The sequence below is a fragment of the Perca fluviatilis genome, chromosome 8, assembly GCF_010015445.1.
Source record: "Perca fluviatilis chromosome 8, GENO_Pfluv_1.0, whole genome shotgun sequence".
NCBI classification, from domain to species: domain Eukaryota; kingdom Metazoa; phylum Chordata; class Actinopteri; order Perciformes; family Percidae; genus Perca; species Perca fluviatilis.
Window position 1 is genome coordinate 40,854,591 of NC_053119.1, and position 16,587 is coordinate 40,871,177.

The 16,587-nt window shown below is 39.3% G+C and overlaps 1 protein-coding gene across 2 annotated transcripts in view; it reads left to right on the forward strand.

Annotated features, from left to right (window-relative positions):
* Window positions 1–13,130: 13,130 nt before the first annotated feature.
* smpd3 (sphingomyelin phosphodiesterase 3) overlaps window positions 13,131–16,587 on the forward strand; it is an 82,445-nt gene continuing 78,988 nt past the window's right edge. For both annotated transcript variants that reach the window (XM_039809354.1, XM_039809355.1), the window contains exon 1: window positions 13,131–13,324. The gene's annotated coding sequence lies outside the window, so the exon portion shown is untranslated. The remainder of the gene's footprint in view (window positions 13,325–16,587) is intronic.

A 16,587-nucleotide genomic window follows, 5' to 3' on the forward strand; every position in this document is an offset into this window, starting at 1 on the left:
GGATCAAATTACGACCTGCCTAGTTGGCCTTAATTCTTCCCTTCGGTCCAAATAGAGAGATACTAGGGGCTGATATTAAAATATATTTAATAATCTGCCCTCCTGTCATATAAAACTGCTTTCATAACAGTAAAGTCAGACTGAACACAGTGAGCAAGAAGAGCTTCCTTCCTTTCATTTTCTAGAAGGGGCCGCAAATCTCACAGAACATCATGAGATTTCACGAGGCAATAGCAAAACTCAAATCAGGGTTCGACATTGCCAATAAAGTCTGATCAGAGTGGAGCCCACACATTGGAAGGGAGGTTTAGCACCATGTTGGTATTTCAACAGTATGAGCAGTTTTATCCCCATAGTTTGCTGTGACATTTTCCAAGGTTCCAAAGCTGTTTCTGAAACTGAGGGAATTCATCAGCAACCTATTTTAATGTTAGGTAGCTTCAACCTACAGTACATACCAATATTAAACCATTAGCAGTGCTTGCTAGCTGTGTTCTCTTTTTTTTGTTTAGTTTATTTTTAACAGGTTGAAAATGTGCTTTCATGCGTTCGTGTTTTCGTGCGTGATGTGTATGTGTGCGTGTGTGTGTGTGCGTGTGTGTGTGCGTGCTTGCGCATCTGTGTGTGTGTGTAAGAGGACCAGCAGCCTCATTAAGGAGAGCAGCCAGTAGCTGGGTATCGACAGCAGCTTTGTGGACCAAATGACTCCTGGAGAGATAAGAGCACGTCAGGTAGACAGGCTTCACCTCGACACACTCCTCCGTAACAACAGTTTTAGCTCTTCTGAAGACTTCTGTTTAACAGAGAGCTGCTGTAAGTCTAAACTGCTGAAATGGTACCGGGGGGATAACCCAAAAAGACCCAGGACCGAACCGGATACCAATTACAAGAATAAAAGTTACAGTGCAGTATTAGAAATGAATAATTCTTTATATTGATAACTGTACTGTAATTCTACTTCTTCTATGTTTTTTTTGTTGTAAAACCTGCATTGTGAAAAACTCTCTCTCTCAAACACACACACACACACACACACACACACACAAATACACACAGCACTTCTATGTTGATCTCCATCTGGGATTTCAGACTTTCATTCCATATATTCAGACTTTCATTCCACATATTCAGACTTTTATTCCATATATTCAGACTTTCAGTCAATATATTCAAGGTTCATAACATATATTCAAACTTTAAATATATATATATATATATATATATATATATATATATATATATATATATATATATATATATATATAATCATTTCCTAAACTGGCCTTATTTAAGAATATTTATACTTTTTGTTGCATCAGCACCTAGTATTAAACGACCCAAGGGGAAAACTCAGAGTGCTATGACCAGTCCATCATTGGCCAAAGCAATCAGTGAATTGAAAAGACATTCCTGCACCTCACTCTGGTAGGGAAACGTGTGCAGGGCTCATGGTTTGGGAGTGTAGTAATAAATGATTCTCTCCAATACGTCAGGCGTTTAATCAGGCCTCTGATTTATTGTCCGTCATCTCTGATGTAGCCAGTATTGATAAGTACATTTTTATATTTCAGCCTCTGCAACACTGAGTTGTCAAAGAATTTGGGATGGAGTGATTTTTGCTCCTGTTTCTAGGCCCCCCCACCACCCACCCAATGCACCCGCACACACACACACACACACACACACACACACACACACACACACACACACACACACACACACACACACACAGCAAGGTACACTCCCCGGGCAACTGAATTTTACTCCCTCATCTTGATTCTGCACTGCATTTCTTCTGATGATCATTCAGAGAGTAGCAGGGCTGTATTTGTGGCTTGAATATGAGCTACTCAGCAGATATGTGCTTGCCAACTATGCCAATGTTTTTTCTCTCCACACACACACACACACACACACACACACACACACACACACACACACACACACACACACACACACACACACTCACACACACACACTATGGACCCCAACCTTGTCTCGGAAGGAGCAGGAATTACTGTCATGGTTGATGGGCTCACAAGACAGAGGCTGCTTTTGGACTACTTTGTATAATTCATCTGAATGCCTGTATGAAGAGTTCATCATCATTCAGGCTGTGTGTGTGTGTGTGTGTGTGTGTGTGTGTGTGTCTCTGTTGTTTTGTGTGTCACTGTTCTCAAAGGTTGTTTGCACTTGACAAACCATCAACAAAGATGTAAAAGCACTTCACGGTGCTTCCTAAGTCTGTACGCCACATAAACAGAGCCACAAAATGCTGTTCTCAGCTCGCTGTCATGCTGGGTAGTGGGTCCAAACAAAATGTACGAGAAGCTTCAGTTTGACTCACAGCCAAATGGATCCTTTTGACATTAAAGAGCTTCCTGTTATATAATAACTGCACCCTGACAGGCCAGAGCTGAGCAGGAGTGGCTGATGTAGAACTCTCGCCATGTAAACATAGTTTCCAGTCATCCGCTGCACAGTTTTACATTTACACCCCCCATACCCCATAAATTATGTTGAATAATTGTATTTCGGTTAACATACGTGAAAGAAACAATTAATTCCCACAATTTGCCACCGTAGCTAACCGAAAAATGAATAGGCCTATCCTATAATCCCCATAGAATCACTCAGAAATCCTACAAAACTAAATGAAACTAAATACTTGAGTACAATCCTAGTAATTTTACATTGTAATCAAATTACTTCATAGCCCTTAATTATTTTAGATTTTAAAGCTTTGTTTAAACTTCAACAGAGACGGACACATTTTCAACTCATCATTAAGTTAATTCCATAATTTAACCCTCAAAACTGAAGCACATCTATATCTTACTGTTATATCAACAGTCTCAAATTATAGTTACCTTCTCTTAATTTATAAAAAAAAATGAAGGAAAAAAATGAATACAGCTATAAGGCCATTGTTCACAACTTGAAAGTATTTCCAAAGTTTTTAAATATGAAAATCACATAGAACTCTCCATGTCATATCAGGTTGATGGTGAACCACCCAGCATGCACCATTGCCATGTCATTCAGGCGACGCTTGGCCTGTTTCATCCCAAGGCATTCTCATGAACGGGTTAGTATGATATCGTATGAAAAGTTATGCACACAGGCCAGGAGAGAGGAACTCAGTGTGTCAAATGACTAATAATATTAATAATAGTTGTAGCAGTGGGCATCGAGCAGGACCACGGCAGCAGCTGCAACCATGATCCGGGTGCCACCACAATCCAAGGAAACATGCCAGGTGAGAAAACATTCTGGGGAAGAAGCTAAGTTAGTAACATGCATTAATAAAGATGGAGAGAGAGAGGAGGAGGAGAGAGGAGCTCAGTGTGTCATAGGACCTTTTGAGAATTCACAGGATTTTCATCGGCGAAGTAGACTCTGTTGTGAAGGATTATCCCCTCAGCCATTCACTGGAGCCAGGTGCGGCTCATATACTGCATGGCAAATCACCTTAGACACTATCTGACTCAGAGATCACCCAACCACCATGATGTAAGCCCCCACAATCCCTCATGTCCCAAATTCATTGTTACATCTCTCTTCCTCTGGCTCTCCACCTTCTTTAATATCCTCTATTTCTGTCTCTCGGGCGCCTGAGGACTGAGGAAGCCTCCAGGCTTACATTGTAGCTCAAATATCTCACATCAATCAGATGTTGTGCTGCCAGGTCAAACTGATGATGCAAGGATGCTCCAGTCTGAGTTTAGATCATGTATGTCTAGGGGATGTAGATTAAATGTGGGTTTCCACTGAATTAAACCATAGCTTGACGCTTTTAAATATCCTCGTCTCCTACTAGGTCGACGTTAAATATCAGGTTTACTGAAGTCAATGGGAAGATTTGATTTGAAGTTGATTAACAAAATATTTTAGATCATACTGTATGCAGTTAAATATATGTGATTGCTTTCATGATGCAGGAACAAAATGTTGCTTCATCTGAATGCAGCATTAGACGTCAATCAACCACACGGGCTAAGACCTGCGAGGTGCAGGTCTTAGCCCGTTTGACTTAAAGACTGCTCTGCTCTGCCTGCCAATTAGCAAATCGTCTATAATTAAAATTGGTTTATTATTTTCTTTGCCCCAGCCAATGGTTTTTGGCAAGTTATGATAATACTGTACCCACCAAAGTAATTGCTTTTAAACTCCATTATTAAGATAAGAGATTTTCTCGCTTTGCCAGACCATCCACACGCTGTGACGAGAAGGTGGAGCTGGGGTGGGGAGGATGACGCAGCCAAGCCAATGTTGTTTATGGTTGCAATGGTGCTGCGCTAAGCTAAACGCTAAAGAAGGAAAGTTGAAGATTTTCAACCGTTCTGAAGGAAGTCATCCAGTTGAGATTTATTGGCGGGTAAATGCCGTAAGAGGGTCAAAGTTTAAGATGAAAACACAGACAACACCCAAAAACAAGTTCAGGTCTATTTTACAGTAATGTACACAGCGCCATGGTTAGCATTGCTAAGCCTCTGTCATGACTGATGGGGTGGCATGTAACAAAGCATCCCCTGCGTTACCGTCTATTTAAAAAAAAATGTGACCATAATTTACAAAATAAACATCATGCTGTATTTAAGACTTAAAACTTGAGAACATAAACTCATGAAAATGTCTACTGCAGGTAATAAATCAAGTCAGAAGTAGGGTCATTTACTTATAGACTTCTATAGAAATGAACTTCTTTATGGAGCTAGTGGAGGCACCCCCTGCTGGAAATTAGATAGAATGCAGGTTTAAGGCACTTGGCATTGGCTTCACTTTTGACACCTGGATTTGTCCATTATTTGTACATGTTGTTTCATTACATTCATTACTATGGTGTAAACCGACTGGTCTTCAACCTAACCAAGTTCTTTCACACTACACCGCTCCTCTGCTCCCTTCACTAGTTACCAGTTGCTGCCCGCATTCAGCGGCGCGAGCGGATGAGGCCCACCTTACATCCAGGACGTGGTCAAACCCGTCCACTCCGCTTTTCATCAGCCAACCTGCTTGTGGCCCCTCACAGCGAGGGAAAACTAATCACTCAACAAAATCCCGACTGTTTGCTGTCCTGGCTCTTAAATGATGGAAAGAGCTCCCCATTAACATCAGGACCGCCAAAAACCTACACACCTTCCGCAGCAGGCTAAAAATACATCTCTTATGACTGCATATTGGATGCAATTTCTTTTATAAAAAAGCACCTTCATGTGCCTCTTTGTAGTTTGGCTTATTTTAAGCTAATGTACTTGCACTTACTTCTTGCTGTTTGTACCTTCAAGGTTGAAAGCACTTTATTAGAAGTCGCTTTGGATAAAAGTGGCAGCTAAATGAAATGTAATGTAATGTAAACCAAACAACTGGACACATTATAACTTTGACATGAAACTGAAAAATCTCGAATCACCAAAGGCAGATTCCTCGCCAGGGAGTGTGTGTGAAATTTGTGCCAATCCATCTTGTAGATTTGGAGTTATTTTCTGGATAAGTCAAAACTTTGGCCTAATGATGCATGATGCATGTTCTTTTGCATGTTTACTGCTTTTATGTTTTGGTGATGTATAGATCATTTTCAACTCAGGTGGACAATCAAGTTCTATTCTATTATATTGCTCTTGTGCTTCTTTCAGAGAATAATTTTTTTTAGATGTAATTTTATTACTTTGAGCCTATTTAAAATGTTTTTTCCAAACAGGATGATAAACTGGCTTGTAGGTCTGCATAGCACTGCTTCTTCTTACCAACTCAACAAATATAAAAAAAGCCTTGTTCAGCTTTGCAGACATGATATGCAACATGTAATTTAACAAGGCTCATTTCCCAGGGATACATTCTAGTTTTTTTTAGGTACCAGTCCTTCTGCATCCCTGATTTATCTGCCAGTTGTTTCTTTTGCTGAGACAACCTTTTCTGCTGCATCATATTTTTCCATCTATAAGCCAACAAGTGAAGGGTTTACATTTTATTTCTATGAGCATGTGGCAAATATTTTACCTGTAGGTTTTTCACTTCACTAAATCCTAAGCTATGACACAGTTTCTGTATTTAATATCATTTGATACCAACCCTTCTAAATCCACTTACATAAATAGACTACGTTTGAGGAGTAAAGTGGAGCAGCAGCTTATGACTGACAAGATCTTTATCTATCGCTGACATACGTTGGCTCAAAAACAGCTATTTTGCGTACAGAAAATTATATATTTGCTCTCTGAGAGTAGGATTCATCTGTTGAAGTGTCTGTCTTAAGATTGAACACATCTCCTAGATTGATTTGATAGATGAGTCAACATCGCTTTGTAACTCCTGTAGTCTGTGTCAAATTTCAATAAAACAGTTCAAACCTTACAGGGGAAAGAATTCACTGTAAGACTAAGCTCTGAATAGTCTCCACGTCTGATATGTTCACTTCAAAACCCGCTCACATTATCTGACAACATCTGACATAGTTGTTGACACTGTTTAGACATAGATCATCAATCCCTTTTTATATTTTTTGCATTTGTTGTAGTATTTGCACTTCACACACAGAGAAAGTGACATTTAAAGAAACTTGCCTGGATCCCAGAGTACCGGTGACATTAACTCGGTGACTCTTTTTCTTTTTGCAAAGTGGATTTAACATTTTTTAAGTTTAAGTAAAAACACAGAAATTGTTTTGTTTTTTATGAATTCAATAAACTTTTGACTGTTTTTTCTGTGTCCCGATCTGACGGCCATATTCTGCTTTATGATGAGTCATGCACAAATTGAAGGAGCCTATGGGGTTACATTTCACTTAGTCTATATCCACAATGTTCCACTTCGGGGATTGCTCCAGTGGCGCCGGAAATTCCGCCGGATGTCACTATTTTCAGCCGGATGTCCGTCCCCTTCCCCTTCCTTTGTGTTGGCGTTCTAACGCCAACACAATTTGTGAGGACTATGGTTAACTGGTCCTCAGATCTCTGCAGGGTAAATCCAGACAGCTAGCTAGACTATCTGTCTCTGACAATCTGAGGCTCTGCCCGGTGCTTAGCCCCGCCTATGATGATTGTGATTGGTTTAAAGAAATACCAATAACCAGAGCACGTTTTTCTCCCATCTTGGAATGCTGTGTGGACTAGCCAGACCCTCCTCCGCGGCGCTGTGGAGGAAGGTCTGGCAATACGAGACATTTCACTGGGATTGTACCTGGTAGATGTTATGTGAAAAATGTATTGATTGAATGATCAACTCCAGATCAACTACTACAGTTTTTTACAATTGCTTACACACTAAAATTAAAACTTTCCCACAAGTAGCAAAACCTTACACTCAAGAAGCAAAACACTGGCCTAGATCTGCACAACTGTAAGCACATTGTCAGCTTCACACTTTTTGCAAAACATCACACACAGTGATTTTCAAAACACTAAACACACTTGTATGCATTTGACACAAATTTATCATGATGTCATTTCCTTGCAATTTCAAAGTAAAGGCTTTCAAATGAACACACCCATGAACCAATGGGTTAAACACAGCCACCAGGTATGCAAACACATGATTGCTTAATTGTAGACACACCAATCAGGTTTAAGCACTATATAAAATGCAGCAGGTAAGTTCACCTGCCTTCAACCAAAATGGAAGGAGTCAGAAGAAGAAGAGAGGGAGAATCCACAGAGGAGGAGAAGGAGGTAGAGGAAGAGGCCCAGCCAGAGGTAGAGGCCGAGGTGGAGGTAGAGGAAGAGGGAGAGGGAGAGGAAGACCTGAAGCCGGAGAATATGCTCAAAGAAGAAGAGGACCAAATTTATCAAATGAAAGTTGCACAACACTAGTTCGAGGCTGGACTAAGAGTTCAGCCAAATCTTAGCAGATATACAGCGGCATCTGTCATGAGGACATTTCAACAAGGAAAAGTAAAGGTAAAAGAAAATCTGTCTACAGTTACAGTAATCAGCTGCTCATTGTATGCACCATATCAGCACTTTTGATACCCCTCCCTGTGACATTTGAGGATTGAGGGTCGAGAATGACAAGGAGGAAGGGGGCCATATTCACGAGGCTCAGGTACCCCTCATTGAGGCCATGGAGGACGCCTGTGACCAAGTCGACGCCACAGCTGTACAAGGATGGATTCGACATTCAAGACGATGCCGATGAGGACGTTTGCCTGCGATGTTGATGAAATTCTCTGCCCAAATCCAGCTAGGCGAAGAGATAATGTCTAGTATTTTTCTGTGTATTTCTGTGTATTTTTGTGATTGCAACCTGTACTGGATACTGTATTTTATGTTTGTCTGTTGTTTGCTGAGCTAACAGTGTTATGCACACTACTGTAGTAGCATGAAAACTGGGACATGTTTTGTTGTGATTCTCCATGTTGACTGATTTGGGTATATGGAGAGAAATAAATTATATTTTCCTCAGTCTGCAGCATTGGTCTTGTGTAGTGTGTGGTGAACTTATTGTAAATTTGCACTTTCTCTGTGTACTTCATTTACAGTACTCTAATCACTGAGAAGTAGAATTGCTAAAAGTGTTTTAGGTTAGCAACAGCAGTGTGTAACTGGTTCAAACAGGATTAAGTCATATGGAACGTGTGTGTTTTCATATGGTAACAAAATATGTTTTTTATAAATTAGTGTATAGGTTTTTGCAAGAGTGTTTCATTTTGCAAAGGGTCTGATGTGTTCTGCTAATTGTGTGTGTGATTGTGCTACAGTTTTTTACGATCACTTTGCTACTAAATTCAGAACCTTGACGTCATTTTTCAAAACTCTAGACACAAAACTCAAAACGATCATCACTTGTAACACAGGCTGTCCAATGTTCAAAACATTGCATTGTGCATTCATATCTTTAAATAAATCTTGCACTTGCACAATCATTGGTTCAAAAGACAAATTGATGGTGAAATACCATTGAAACGTTACTTTAGATCACCCACACACAAGCTACCCATAGTTTCACTGGGTCATCGTTCGTATAATCATTACAGTTTTTTCCAACTGCTTACACACGTTTTCAAAACTATGTCTCCTTTTTTCAAAACTCTACACACAATTCCCAAAACTGCACACACAAAATGCAAAATGCCTCACATCTCCTTCAAAATGAAACACTGCATTCAAAATACCATAAACACATCTCAAAATGAAGCATTTGCATCAAATGGCAAACACTTTTTTCATAATAGTAAATTTTTGGATATACCATGTACACACTGTTGTTCTAAATCTAAAGCTCTTTTGTCTTTCATAGGCTTATATCTACAATGTTCTAGAGAGAAAGTAGTCTGCTGAAAGTGGTTGAAAAGTGCACGGTAAAAAACAATGTAATGTTACAGCAAAACAGAAAATATGTATTGGGCAAAACATTACGTCTGTAAGAGTAGCCCAGTGTTGTATACAGTAGCATGAAACAAGAAAAAAAAGTATAAACATATGTAAACCAAAGGTATCATTTTTAGAATAAAGAATATGTGTGTGTGTGTGTGTGTGTGTGTGTGTTTGTGTGTTGTGAGTGTTTGTGCGTGCTTGTGTGTGGGCGGGGGGGGGACAGAATTGTATGCACTTTGTGCACAACAAAGTCTGATTGATTTGTAATGCTGAAATAGTCATTAGATAGTTGCATGCAGTATGGACGCCACTATAAAGCTACTCAAGATGGGCTTCTCTCCCTGATCTCATCAGAAATGGCTCTCCTTCTGCCTCTTCTTCCCTCCTCCTCCTCCTCGTTGTTATCCCCTGTCTCTCCCTCCTCCTCCTCTTGCTCTCTGTCTATTGTTGGCATCCATTGTTCCAAACAGGTAATCTGACCTTTGGCCTCTGTATAGGCCTATACTAAAGCAATGATTGGTTAGTGTTCAGTTATGACATAATGTGTTTGCACATGTGAGGAGTGTGTGTGTATGCCCTGGTAAATAAGTGTAGCATTTTGATTGGTTGTGTTTAGAAATGGATAGCAAGTCACTTCTTGTTAGATTTTTGTGTCTTAGGTAGAGAATTGTGTTTAATGTTTTGAAAAAAGTGTTTTATGCAATTGAAAACTGAGTGAAAGGCTGAGAAATAGCTTATGGTTTTGGAGATTTGCTGGGTAGTTTTGCACTTTGAGTGAGAGGTTTCAAAAATCGTGTGACATGAAAAGATTTTGTGTGTAAGCAGTTGGTAAAAACTGTAAATATTGTAGTACAAAATAAGTGATACCTGTTCCATTATGGTGCTAGATGTAAATACATCCCTGTAAAAGTACTGCAGTAGTAGAGAGAAAACTACAGACACAGTGGATTCATTGACCATAACCTGAAATGTATTGATGAAAAACAATACAGTATCACAACATAGGTTTATTTGAATCAAAGCGAAATAATTAGCTACAAAATAGAAAAGACAGCACTGTAAAACATCAAATGCAGTGTTCCTCAACTTGCTTGTACTGTAAAAAGCAAAACAAAGAAGTGATTACTGTACTTCTACATCTTCATCAACTCTGTCTTGTGGATTTGGCCACAGGTTCTCATCTACATTGCAATTAGCCAAACATCTTGGAAAAAACCTTCGGGCATGGCGAACAATGTGGAACATGTATATATGTATATGTATATATACAGTACAGTGTGTGTATATATATATATATATATATATATATATATATATATATATATATATATATATATATATCCAAGGGCCTGCATGCATACAGTGCAGTACTGTCAATACTGTAAATAGTCTCAAAGATGGTACATGGGACCATAGAAGCAGTGTCTGGTAAACAGTAGTACATTACAGTAAAGAAGGATGATGAAATATTACATCCATAGATCATGTAGTCTAATTGGTTCATGTTCCACACTAATTGGGGACATGTGAATCTCGTTATCTTGAAACTTTCATGATCTAAACATGGAATATTGTTTGTCTGTTTCCATACAATTATGCATTAAGAGTAATGCAACAGTTACTTATCATTTAGAGTAGTTGTATCGATTGATAGTTAGATGATTTTAATGGAATGAATAGACAATCGTCTAAAATGTAATTTGTGAATTGCTTTTTGAAATAGTAGTACTTTGATGTTAAGTTGTATCATATTGAACAGGTGATCTTTGTTAAATGAACAAATGATCTTTGGTTTATGTGTATTGTATCCAAGCAATTGAAAAAAGTGTTAGAGTTTTGAAAAATGTGCATTTTGATCATTGGTTGTGAGTTTTGTGTCTAGAGTTTTGAAATATTACGTCAAGGTTCTGAAATTAGTAGCAAAGTGATTGTAAAAAACTGTAATAGTGTTTTGAAAAAGACTGTCCCTGTTTTCAAAATTGTGCTTAAGCAATTGAAAAAAACTGTTAATGGACCTTAAGATTTTCTCAGGGCTGTGGCTCAGTGTGGTCATCTACCAGAAGGTCGGTGGATTGATTAATGTTTATCTGATGAGCAGTGTGTGTGTGTGTGTGTGTGTGTGTGTGTGTGTGTGTGTGTGTGTGCGTGCGTGCGTGCGGGCGCGTGCGATGCCGGCGTGTGCGTCGTGCGTGCTTGTGTGTTGTATGTCTGTGGGTTTGTGTGTGTCTGTCTGGTCTGTGTGTGTGTCGTGTGTCTGTCTGTCTGTGTGTGTGTGTGTGTGTGTGTGTGTGTGTGTGTGTGTGTGTGTGTGTGTGTGTGTGTGTGTGTGTGTGCGTGTGTGTGTGTGTGTGTATGTGTGTGTGTGTGTACATATTGGGCAGCAAGATATGCCATGTCTCCTCCCAGGAGAATTTTATTATTTCAAAAGGTAATTTAGCTCTTTATACTCTTTTGTCTTAACATGAATCCAACATATTATTAGCAAATGTAATTTTTTATTTTAATTTTAAAATATTTGTGAAAAAAACACTGATGATAGGCTTACTGGCCCATAGTTAGTCAAGGATTCACTGTGATTCACATGTCTAACTTTAAAACATGATTTTTTTACTTTTTACATTTTTACTTGTTTTACTCTGGGATGGATTTTAACAATAATTTAACAATTATTTTACCACAGCTTTTCTGCACTGGGAAGGACCTCATCACCAGCATGGTAACAGACAGAAAACAATGATAAATATAACAGAAAACCTTACAATGTAGAAAAGAGTGCACTCCATTTAAATCATGTAAAGCTAAAGGAAATAAACGTGGATTATGAATTAACAGTGTAATGTGTTCATTTTGATGCCTGAATTATTTGGAGTGTGGCTGACTCCACAATAAATTAATATGTGTACTAAACATGGGGTGATATTGTGTACCAAATTAGCATTGCTGGCTGTTTGAACCTGTGTGGCCTCGGTCATCATAGGGTCACAGTCTTAAAAAACATGGAAGACCCCTGCTTTACACTGCAGGAGAAAGTGTATCTTTCTCTCTCTCTCTCTCTCTCTCTCTCTCTCTCTCTCTCTCTCTCTCTCTCTCTCTAATTCAAATTCAGAGGGGCTTTATTGTCATGAAAGTTTAAATAACATGTTGCCAAAGTATCAGACAAAACACAATAAAACAGTTATATAAACATTAACACAATATTAGGATGGATTTATATTAATTATAAAAATCTATTTCTATGGCAAATATAAAAACTAAATATATCAATATGAAACAAAAAAGAATATTTAAAAAATGTAAGGACAGTACAAATTTAACATAAGATATTTTAAATATGTACAGATATTTAAAACTTATATCTAAACAGACAGCATTTCTTTCTTTTCTTTTCTCTCTCCACTCTCTCTCTCTCTCTCCCTCCACCCCTCTCTCTCTCTCTCTCTCTGTCTCTCTCCCTCTCTCTGTCTCTGTCTCTCTCTCTCTCTCGCTCTCACTCTGTCTCTCTCTCCTCTCACTCACTCTCTCTCTGTCTCTCTCCCTCCCTCTCTCTCTCTGTCTCTGTCTCTGTCTCTGTCTCTGTCTCTGTCTCTGTCTCTGTCTCTGTCTCTGTCTCTCACTCTGTCTCTCTCTCCTCTCCTCACTCTCTCTCTCTGTCTCTCTCCCTCCCTCTCTCTCTCTCTCTCTCTCTCTCTCTCCCTCCCTCTCTCTCTCTCTCTCTCTGTCTCTCTCTCTCTCTCTCTCTCTCTCACTCTCGCCCCCGAGTCGTTCGCCAGGGAAGTGGGCGTGGCCTTGGACTCAGGCAGTGACGTCAGCGGGAGCTGTTCAAAGTGGCGGTGCTGAAGAGACTCGTCTCCCCTCCGCTCGGTCAGCCAGCCAGTCGCTCTGTCGCTCCGCAGCCATCAGCTGGATTTCACCGCCTCACAGATGGTCTATTAGCGACGGAACGGAGGACAAATAAAAAGCATTCAGCAGCGTCTAGGCGTCACTGAAGCCCATGTGGGAGAGATTTCCAACAAGTAAGTCGCCTCTTTTCCGTCTATTTCTCTGTCTAGTGTGTCGGAAAGCAGCGGGGGATTGATGATACTTTTACACCTTTACTGGGTTACACACACTAATCAATCGTTCGTGCTCTCTTCCCACTGGGAGCATTTCACTTTTGGTTTGTGTAATAGTATATATATATATATATATATATATATATATATATATATATATACCTGCTGTCTGTAATTGTTAGCACTGTGCATGTCCACTGAGGCAAGTCTTCCAGCCGCGCCTAAATCTTACCCTGTGCTGTGCCTGCCTGGGGTGAAACATTTGACTCATATTTGCATGAAATTTTTTTTTTTTTTTTTTTTTTTTTTTTTTCTCTATCTCTATCCTTAATCATATATATATATATACATCTCTATTACACACCACCATCTGAATGTTTATCCAATATCTTCTACGCACATGTGTCCCACACACACACACACACACACACACACACACACACACACACACACACACACACACACACACACACACACACAGAGACTAGTTAACACAGGGATGATTCACTGAACACCACTATTCTAGACTTAGCTCACATTAAGTACATTCTGTGGTTTCTAGTCATTCAGATGTGATTTTTCCTGTTTACTGGTTGACAACAGGAGACAGGCTGAGGAGACTGGGACTGCCAGTTAGTGGTCCGGCTGATGTACTGTATACCAGATACAGCATCACAGCCTGTGGGAGAAAGTAGAGGAGCCGGGGAATCTGTTGAGAGGTGTTGCTTTTTTGATTTCAGAGTACATTTAGGTGTGGCCCAGCTGGCCTCTCCTCTCCTCTTTTCTCCTCTTTCCCCCTCCCATTTTACTCTCTTCTCTCCGCCCATCTCATCTGTTTTCCTTTTCAGCTTCCTCATCTCCTTCCTCTCTTGTTTTTTTTTTTTTTTTTTTTTTCCTTTTTTTTCTTTGTTCCCCCCTCCCCCCCCCCTCTCTCTTCTCTTTGACCTCTTTTGATATCCTCATCTCCTCTATTTCATGTTTCTTCTCTCTTTCTTCTCTCTTTTTTTTTCCTTTTTTTTTTTTCCCTTTCCTTTCCCTTTTCTTCTCCCCCCCCCTCTTTTTTTTTTTTTTTTTTTTTTTTTTTTTTTTTTTTTTTTTTTTTTTTGTTTCCTCTCCCCCTCTTTTTTTTTTTTTTTTTTTTTTTTTTTTTTTTTTTTTTTTTTTTTTTTTTTTTTTTTTTTTTTTTTTTTTTTTTTTTTTTTTTTTCCTTTTTTCTCTTTTTTTTTTTTTTTTTTTTTTTCTTTTGTTTGTGAAAAAAAAAAGAAAGGAGCAGGTTGTTTGTTCTGTAAAACTCTTTCCTTCATCCACATCGCATGCATAAAGACGGGCTCCCCCATCATTTTTAATTGTTGAATACAGTGCAAGTCAGTGTCTTTTTCTACTAAATATTTCTTTTATTATTTTAAAACAACTTTTTGCTCATTTTTCACATCAAATTATACTGTTGAGTGTCAAAAATGTACATGTTCTTATTTTCTTGTATATTAAAGCACCCATATTATGCCCATTTTCAGGTTCATAATTGTATTTTAAGGTTATTCTAGAATAGGTTTACATGGTTTAATTTTCAAAAAACACCATATTTTTGTTGTACTGCACAGCTCTCTCTCACTGCTGCAGCTCCTCTTTTCACCTGGTTTCTGTTTTAGCTACAGAGTGAGACCTCTTTTCTTCTTCTTCTTCTGTACTATCTTTGATTGCACTCCCACATGCTCAGTAGCTTAGATGTAGATCATGTCAGCTAGCTCCACAGACAGTAAAATAAAGGTTGTTTCTCCAACTTTGGTCAGTTACAAGGCAGGATTAGCTGGGAGACTTCTAAATGAGGGCGCACATGGAAGTAGTTCTGTTGTAGATTATGGTGAACTTGTGTGTGTTGTAGCAGTGCTTTGCTATTGAGAATGAGGTAGCATGCTAACGGTTGCGGTTAGCCAGCTCGTATTCGGCTTGTGATGTCACAAGCCGTGCAGATTTTGACCAGCTCACCAGGAGACTGAAGGCAGGACACATTCAGAAACCGTATCTCACTCAAAACAGCATGGATGGATTTTTTTCAAAGTTTGTATGTGTGTGGAAGCACCAGAGACACAAAAGAACACCCCAAATCCCAGAAAAAGTGTTTTTTTCATAATATGGGCACTTTAAAGGGATACTCCAGTAATTTGGTAATGCAGTTCTATGAGGTTAGGGACTCCCAAGAGATGGATTTACAACACCATTTTCAAAATCAAAGCAGCAGAGGCTGAGATATCCTTACTTTTAGTTCCCAGTATGGGTCAGACTACAAAAAGGCTGGATCCTACATTTCCCATAATGCAACTCAATAGCACCTTTCATTAGACCCCTCTTTGACTTCTAATGGCGTTTTTCCATTAACACGGTACCAGCTTGACTCACCTCAACTCTACTCGTCTTTTTTGGTTTTCCATTCTGATAAAAGTCCCTGGTACCTGCTAACAGGTCCTTTATTTAGTCTCACCTCTGTCGAGGTTCCAAGCGAGCTGAGGCGATACCAAAAGGTGACGTGAAAACCTACTGACTACTGATTGGTCGGAGAGAATCGTCACTAATCACTGCGTCATCATTGCTAGCGACAGACGGGGGTGTCCTGAACAAACCCCCCATTTTTAAATAGTTTAGCCAGCTGTGTTTTTTTTGCTGCCTCCAGCTCCTTTAGAAACTAAATGTGTCTTCTGGCAAACAGACACATGCCGAGAATCAAAAACACACACCTTCCACGTTCTGTGTGTGTGTCGTGTTAGGTCATGGCAGTTTCCTGCGGGGCATCGCGCGGTCGAGCCGAGCAGAGCAGAGCTGGTACTAGCAGTGGGTAAGCGCCATAAATGTCAACTCCTAGACTTGACCCTGATGACATCACTGTGACGTCATCAGGGTTATTTTTGTTTTTTGTTGTATTACACACCTGTTTTCCCAGGCTGAGTAGTACACCTTGTGACAAATACACTGAACTGAATATGTGAATAAGAAGATGTAAGTGTCAAAGACGTAGAAATTGTCTTATTTACTTGTACGTAAGGCATTAGAAACCCTTACTTTTATTTCCTGATATTTGAAACCGCAAACTACACTTGTATCACAACCTTATAAAATTTAATTCTATATATATAATAACAACCCTGTTATTTGTTAAAGACAAAAATGTCAGGGGCGCTTCTGGTATCCTTTTAACCACCGGTGCTCATGGAATGGAATAAAGTACACGG